The sequence below is a fragment of the Gavialis gangeticus genome, unplaced genomic scaffold (assembly GCF_001723915.1).
Source record: "Gavialis gangeticus isolate Ggan-Ray unplaced genomic scaffold, GavGan_comp1, whole genome shotgun sequence".
Lineage (NCBI taxonomy): Eukaryota > Metazoa > Chordata > Crocodylia > Gavialidae > Gavialis > Gavialis gangeticus.
The window spans coordinates 101,284,983-101,292,481 of record NW_017729031.1 but is presented as its reverse complement, the minus strand read 5'-3'; the positions used below and the strand labels follow the sequence as shown (position 1 = coordinate 101,292,481).

The 7,499-nt window shown below is 41.7% G+C and overlaps 1 protein-coding gene across 2 annotated transcripts in view; it reads right to left on the bottom strand.

The window, feature by feature from the left end:
• KLF7 (Kruppel like factor 7) overlaps positions 1 to 7,499 on the bottom strand; it is a 105,006-nt gene that overhangs the window by 32,940 nt on the left and 64,567 nt on the right. The gene's annotated exons all lie outside the window — the stretch shown is intronic.

The window sequence follows — 7,499 nt, the reverse complement described above, 5'->3', positions numbered from 1 at the left end:
GTGGGGCAGGGGGACCCCCAAGCAGCCCCTCGCAGGCTAGAGCCCTGACCGCCCACAAGGGAAAAGCCAGTTTCCCACATTTTTCTCCTTTAAAGTAGAATCCATTTTTAAAGTTTGTTCATGACCCTTTCGTATATTCTTGTGACCTTCTTTTGGGTCATGGCCCACGGACTAAGAAACACGGGACTAAAGCAGTGCATGACCTCCCTTTACCATATATTTTATTTTATAGGTGTAAGTTATTGCATCCCACAAGTTATTCTTCAGTTAGGTTTCAGGATGCTTTTTCTATACAGGCCTTCTCTCATTACGAAAGAATCCCAGCTTACTTGTTCCTGCTCTTAAGCAGCTGCAGCTGGTTTTTAGGGATCTTTAGTTTCCATTTGTGATAATACTTCCATGTCCTTATTTTTCCCTTATTTCTCCTACAGTGCTTTGCTTTTGATTTCCAACACCAGCTCTTCCTTTTCCAAAACACTATGATCTCCTCCTGCTTGGCATGTAGCTTTAGTAAACTTTCCCAAGTAGTAGTGGGTGTCTACCATTACTGATGATGACAGCCAGTAATTTCTTCTCCACATTCTCATACAGCTATTGAGTACAGCTTGGGTGAGGAATATTTTCCCACAGACAACAACAGATGTCAGACTGACCTAAAGGTTGTTCTTTCCAAACAGTCCTCATTTCCCATTTACACACTAGGGTCTCTCCCTTGGCTACTTTTTGGAATAATCTCCAGAGACCTTAAGGTTATAAAACTCATTTTTACTTCCAAAGTGCTCATTCATCTACCAAATAATCTCAAAGCACTTTTCACATGTTGAGCTTCACATCCCCTCTGTAAAACATGCATGTGGACACAATGGCTTGCTTCACCAAAACTGAAGTGCAGCTACACTGAAGCTGAAACACAGCAGATTTTCAGCAAGGCAAAGTACTACTATAGGACAGGAAGTGAACTGAAGCTGCAAGGAAAAATTAGGTAAGCCAAAACCAATTGCCTGAACTAGAATATGGTAGGAAACCAAAGCTTAAAATCTCTATTTTTCTAAAAAGTATTGTGGGAACTTGTCACCATGGAAGGCACCACTTTACATTTCTTATAAGTCAGTATCTCCTTCAGCACAGTGCCCTGAACTCACGGTGATGGGCAAGGGAGTTTTCTTTCTAATCTAGATCTGAGCACTGTAGATATCTCCTTCTTTCTTTTGTGAAGAAAGCCCCTTATGTTCCACTGCAAGGGCAGCCCTCTGCCAAAAAGATATTGGATGTGGTCCCATCATGATGTATATGTCAGACTTAAATGATTCAGGGCATTCAGTGACTGAGGAGAATGAGAATGAGAAGAGAGTTCTTTTACTCATAAGCCTCCATTTCTAACTCAACTCAAAACTGACCACTAGTTGGTAGTCAAATAGAAATGTAAGTGAAATGAGTTGAACGTTTTGTCATTGAAGTCTTAACCCAGTCACTTCCAAACAGTTATCCACATAATTGGCAGTGTTGTCTGCTGTTTGAGGGAGCACCAATGTCTGAATGGTGCATGGAGATAGTCGTCCAGTGACACTAGAGGTGGTTTCTATATGTCTTTATTGAGGCAGTGTCATGGTGCACAAGGAACTTGTAGTACTGTCACCAGCGCTCCAGCTCCTTGGGAGATAAAGAACATCACTTTCAGGGTGTTCAGCTCAGTGAGACTCACAAGAAATACATTCACTCACAAAGAGGAGTAGAAAAAAATGTCTATTTATTTTTTTAAAAATAATACTATGAAAATTAACTTCCTTTTCATTCTTCTTTTGATCTGGTGAAGCCAGCAATGACTGAGCAAAAATGCAATGCTTAAAATTCAAGGTTTTGATAGGAAAGTGATTCAGTGTATATGCTCTCCAAGGAACAAGGACCTTTGAAGGGTCTCTTTCCATACATAAAACTCTCACTAGAATAAGGAGGTATGTTCTCTAAAGTGAAATGACAAGGTTTTTCCCCAAAACTAGCCAACTTTCTTAAACAGCCTCAGAAAGAGCAAGTTTTAAAGAGCTCATAGCCAAACTCTGTCAATGGTGTCCATTCTTTACAGCAAGAATGCCACAAGTTAAGTCCAAAGGATGACACAGTACCACTCCAATAATAAAACATCACTTTCACTCAGTGCTGCTGAATCCTGTTGCAATCGGGACATAGCAACACTGAATTCAGTGGCACCTACTTTTGTGGCTCCTGCAGGGCCAATCCTCAAGCCAGCACAGACCCCCCAGTTCCCATCCCCTTCCCAACTGCCACTCCAATCACCTTCCCCAACTCAAATGCTGCTCTGATCCTTGTTCCCTTCCCAAGTGCTGCTCTGATCCCCTTGCTCTCCCTGATTCCCAGCACCAGCACCTCCTTTAACTTGGCACCCAGAGCTCATGTGCCAAACACAATGACTGCCCGTGCCACTTGTGGTACACGCGCTGAAGGTTGGCCAGTTTGGTTTATATACCTCTCATTCATTTCTAATTAAATTATAACAAATCCCTTCAAGTTTATCAATGCAACAGAGTAGACATCTACATGGAAATAAACGTAGCCAAAAACAAAATCATCTCCTCCTGCTCCACTCTTCTTCAATTCCACTGCTCTATTTCTATTGAAAAAAACACTCCTATTTCAGTTGTCATCAGCAGGAACCTTGGAAATATCTGTGACCAACAGCTCTTACACACCTTTCCTACTTCTCCTGTTGCTAAACCCTGCAAATTATCTTCTAACCATCTCATGAAGCTGTGAATCTGATTCACTAAGTTGGTCACCTAGTCATTTGCACTATCCCCTGAATATAATATAGAAAAATAACATCACATACTAGACTTATTCCCTCTATTATTCCCCTACTTCCTATCCCTTCGTTTTAATCTCCCACCATTTTCACCTTGATTTCACCTTCACTTCTCTTGCCATTTCTAAATACAATGCTCTCCCTCTTCCAACCCTAACTCCTAACAAATCTCTTCCTCCATTTCAGAACCACTCTCCCTTCCTATTCTTTAATGTTGCCATCCATTTAGTGATCCAGTAGATCTTTTTTCTTTTTTGTATAACTGTGATTGCTTTTATTAAGGACTGTTTGGTTTTGTTATTCTTACTGATACTTTGAATCAAGGAGACTACATCCTGCAGTGTACAATATATGCATGTGGGCAACAACCTGAAGTCCATAAGGTATATGAGAAAATGAAAGCACTAAGGACCAAATTCACAAAGATAGTGAGGGAAATTAGGTAACTAAATACTTTGTGAATCTGCATCAGTAACTAGCTCTGATCAGATCCTGATTTACAAAAAGAAATCCCAAGGTCTCCAGATCATCACAAAACACACCACAGAGGCAGTCCTTTGTTTCTGGCCAGAAAGCATCTAGCCTACCATATGTTTCCCCCCACATTAATATGAGGAAACTCAATGTGACAAGCTTCATCAGACTATATAAATCTGTTCCACTGGCCTTTGATCTTGCGGACAAAGTGAATCTTGGTGACTAACCCTTTCTTAGGTCATGTGTCAGATCATTTTTAGATATGCTTGTACATGGGCACTTACCAGCAGTCTCCTGCCTTCTAAATTAGGAGGTGGCTGATGACTACCTTTTTTTCCCCCATTTCAATTACTTCCCCCTCTGTTGCCTGCTTCATTCGTAATTCCTCTCTAGGCATTTGTTAAGCCTGGACAAAAATTTCCATCTCTCAGAGAGACAAATTGTCACTGTTTGCACCCACCTTTGCTGTGTGATTAAGTGTGAGTGTATGTGTTAAGGCTGCATCTCGAGCCATCATGACTCTGTCTCTTCTGTCTGAATTCTTTATCTCATTCCCAGATGAGCTGCATGTCTCCCAAACACTCAACCTTTTCCTGCCATTCACAGCTCCCTTTCACACACTTCTCCCTACCTACTTCTTTACTTCCCCATTTCAGTCGGAATGAAATTCAGTCATGTCTTCTTAGCTTATTTACACAGACTCCATTTTAAATTTCCCAATTTTACTTTGGCTTCAGTTAAATATTTCTCATTTCCTTCCATTTAGCCAGTTTTTCCTTTCACTTCCAGATTAAATTCTCTCCCTTGCAGATAATTGTTTTTCCCTTTCCAAATGTCACCCAGAAGATCATCTCATAACCAGCATGTTGCATTAACTGTGCATTATGTGTGGCATGTAATGCTTTCCTGATTGTCTCCATATAATGCATCAGAACAATAAGGACAGTTTGTATAGCTCCTGGCACACCGTAGTTCTGACCCTGTTCTGGAGCCTCTGGATATCCTATTAATGTAAGGAGCTACAGAAGATCAGCTCAAATCTAGTGGGCTACTATCGTTTATTACTGTCTCCAACTCAGTTTGGAGACAATAGTCTCAGTTTATCCCATGGTAAAGCCAGCCAGCCAATTTCTGGTCACTGTTACATATGAACAGAAAGAATGCACACCCCCCCTGAAAAAAATGGTGCCTGAATTTCACAGAAAAGAGTGAATCCATTTGATCTGGCAGTCTTTGAACACAAGATGGGTGATCCTCCTGTGGCTGTCTCACTCAGTCTGAACCCCAGACTGAGAGCTCTTTGTCCATAAATGCAATCTTGCCCTTTTACACAGAGCAGTCACTGGCAAACTGCTCTTGAATTACACACTTGCAAGCTACCAGCCAAAGGAAAATATCTCACAATCATTTCAGACCCTCCAGTTCAGGGACTGACTAAGCCAAGTGGCTATTGGCCATTGGCACTGTCGGATGCATTCACAACCAACAACACATTATACTAATGACAGTTCCAACCAGGCTGCATGAAAAACAAAGAACCAAGCAAGATGTCTAGTCTATAATCTTCAGGGAGAAGGAGGGGAAGGAGGTGGCTCAAGCCATGTACAATAGACCCCAGAACTGCCAAAGTTGTACTGCTATACAACTGGTCTCTGTTTTGGAAGCAGCTTGACTCTTTCTTTACAACAGCTAGCTTTGTTGTTCAGAGTGATCACACTTAAGCTCCTGACTCAACTCTGCTTGCAACCATGTAAGGAGAATCTGTTACAACACACGTCTGATTCAAAACAGGCCCAAGGCTCTGGCACAGTTCTTAAAATGAAGCTTGGTCCTATCAATGCTGCAAAATGGAACTGTGCTGGCAAACTATTTTCAGGGACAAGCCATTGCATAGCTGGGTCCCCCAATATGGATGTACTGCTAGCAGAGACAAGACTGGAGCGGAAAGTGTTCCACTGCTGGGTAATCTTTATGCTTTCTGCACAGCCTTTATCCTCTGTTTTCTCTCTGTGAAGGACATTTTCCAACTGCCAAGAAATAATCATTCTAGCCTTCTTTGTATATCTTCACTCACAATGTTTAGTGCCTTAGTGCAGTGAGGGCCAACCTTTTTGGCAGGTGTGCCACAAATTAGCTGTAAACTCTCCCCATGCCCCACTCTAATTCCCTTCCCCTGCCTGATGTGCTGCTCTGCTTTCTGCTCCCTGTCCTGTGCTCCCTGCCTAATCTGCTCTGCATTATGCTCCCTGCAATATCTGCCACTATGCTGCCTCTCCCCTTCCCAGTTTGCCAGCTCACATACACAGAAGCTTCCCTTGACAGTTGTGGACCTGTGCCACAGGTTGCCTACCCCTATCTTAGTCCATGAGTAGACAAACTGAACTATTTGCTATTCAGTTTTTAGAAAGGTCTCAGAATAAAGATCTCCAGATCAATCAAAAATACTTCTCACTGTATATAAAGTGTGAAACATATCTGAAACAAAGATAAGCCCAGGCAATGAAGGTAAGAAGATGCTAGACAAAAGGTTGAGAGTTCAGGTGTGAGTTTGAGCTAGGCAAGGGGTCTGAAGCAAGGTTCCCTCCAAGCTGCATACGTGCATGGCTGTGCACGCTTTAAAACCATGCCGTGCACAAACTTACCAATGCCGCGCACCCACCCGGAGAGGAGCTGGGCTGTGGCTTCCCAGAGAGGAGTTGGGCAACAAGCTGGGCACAGAGCGTGGTGGAGGCACCGAAGCACTCCAGAGTTCAAAACCATCAAAGCATAGTGGGACGTTTTTGCAAGATTTATGTGCCAAATGGTGAATATTTTGCAAGAGCATGAGTTTTTGCAACCCTCTCTGCCCTCAAATGACAAGAATTCTATTAGGTCAACCATTCTTGGGAAACATTGCACATTCTCTGCCAACTTCTGTCACTTCTGAAATGGATTCATAAGATATGTCATTTCTGTTTTTCCATCAGAATCTGAAGTAGGTTCAGACCTGGAGTAAGGAGGGTTTTGAATCTGAAACACTCATGTTCAACATCAGATATACTGGTTTGGTGTCCACAACCAGTTTAAAAGCTATGACTGAAACGTGTACTCTGCCAGCGACTGTGGCAGCTGTCTTCCTGAAAGACATCCTCAAAATGGAGAATAAATGTCAGAGGGAGTCAAACAATTCTCTTCCTAATCAAATGCACACAGACTTAAAAATTACTGGGGTACTCCCTTATCAACTGCCAGATTGTGGGGTCAGAGGTGATATCACTGTTCACAGGATGGCTGCCATTAGTAAAATGCCTGTATTGAAAGATCAAAAGTAATGCCTTTATGCATGCTAACTTTTATAATGCTGTCTGGAGCACAATGGGTTTTGCTCTCTTAATCACATACAAATTTGGCTGATTTACTACCCTGCTTCAATACATTATTTTCTACTTCGCAAGATCACCATTGCTTCCAGGAATCTGCTTGTGTGATAAGATCATGAATGTAATGTGCAGTTATTGTAAGAGACCACACATTTCACAGTAAAATTGAGGAGACTGATTACAACCATTCCTTTGGAAACAAGAATAATCACATGATAAGACAGTGCTAATGGGAATTTATCATCTCTTCATCACATGTGAAGCTTAGAGAAAGCAGTGACACTAGTCAACTGCACAGTTATTATTGGAGATGACTGTTCCAACCAAAGTACTACTGGGGACTCTAAACAAATAACAGGGGATTGGGGATTCTGAATAATCAAATCTAAGCCAATTTGTATGCTGCAAATAACTTGTGGAACAAAAATCGCATACAATAGCATTAATGTTAACCAATGTAAATTATTTTCTCTGCACATAACCTAATCTTCCTTTACACACACATACACACTCTCTCTCTTTCAGAGCTGATAGTGATCCACTACTATGTTCTGGCTGTTTTTTGTCACCAGCACGGCCCAAAGTAACTAGAGTTTAAGAGCACATGTATACATATACATACACATACATGCCATTATACTCTGCATGTGTGCATAAATATATATATACAGACAAGGTTCTTTGGATATATCCAATATCTTTTATTAGATCAATTCAAATGGTTGGAAAAATTCTTCTTAGCAAGCTTTTGGGCACAAACACCGTTCATCAGGCTGAGATATACGTAGTGCGCGCGCGCACGCACACACACACACACACACACACACACACACACACACACACAC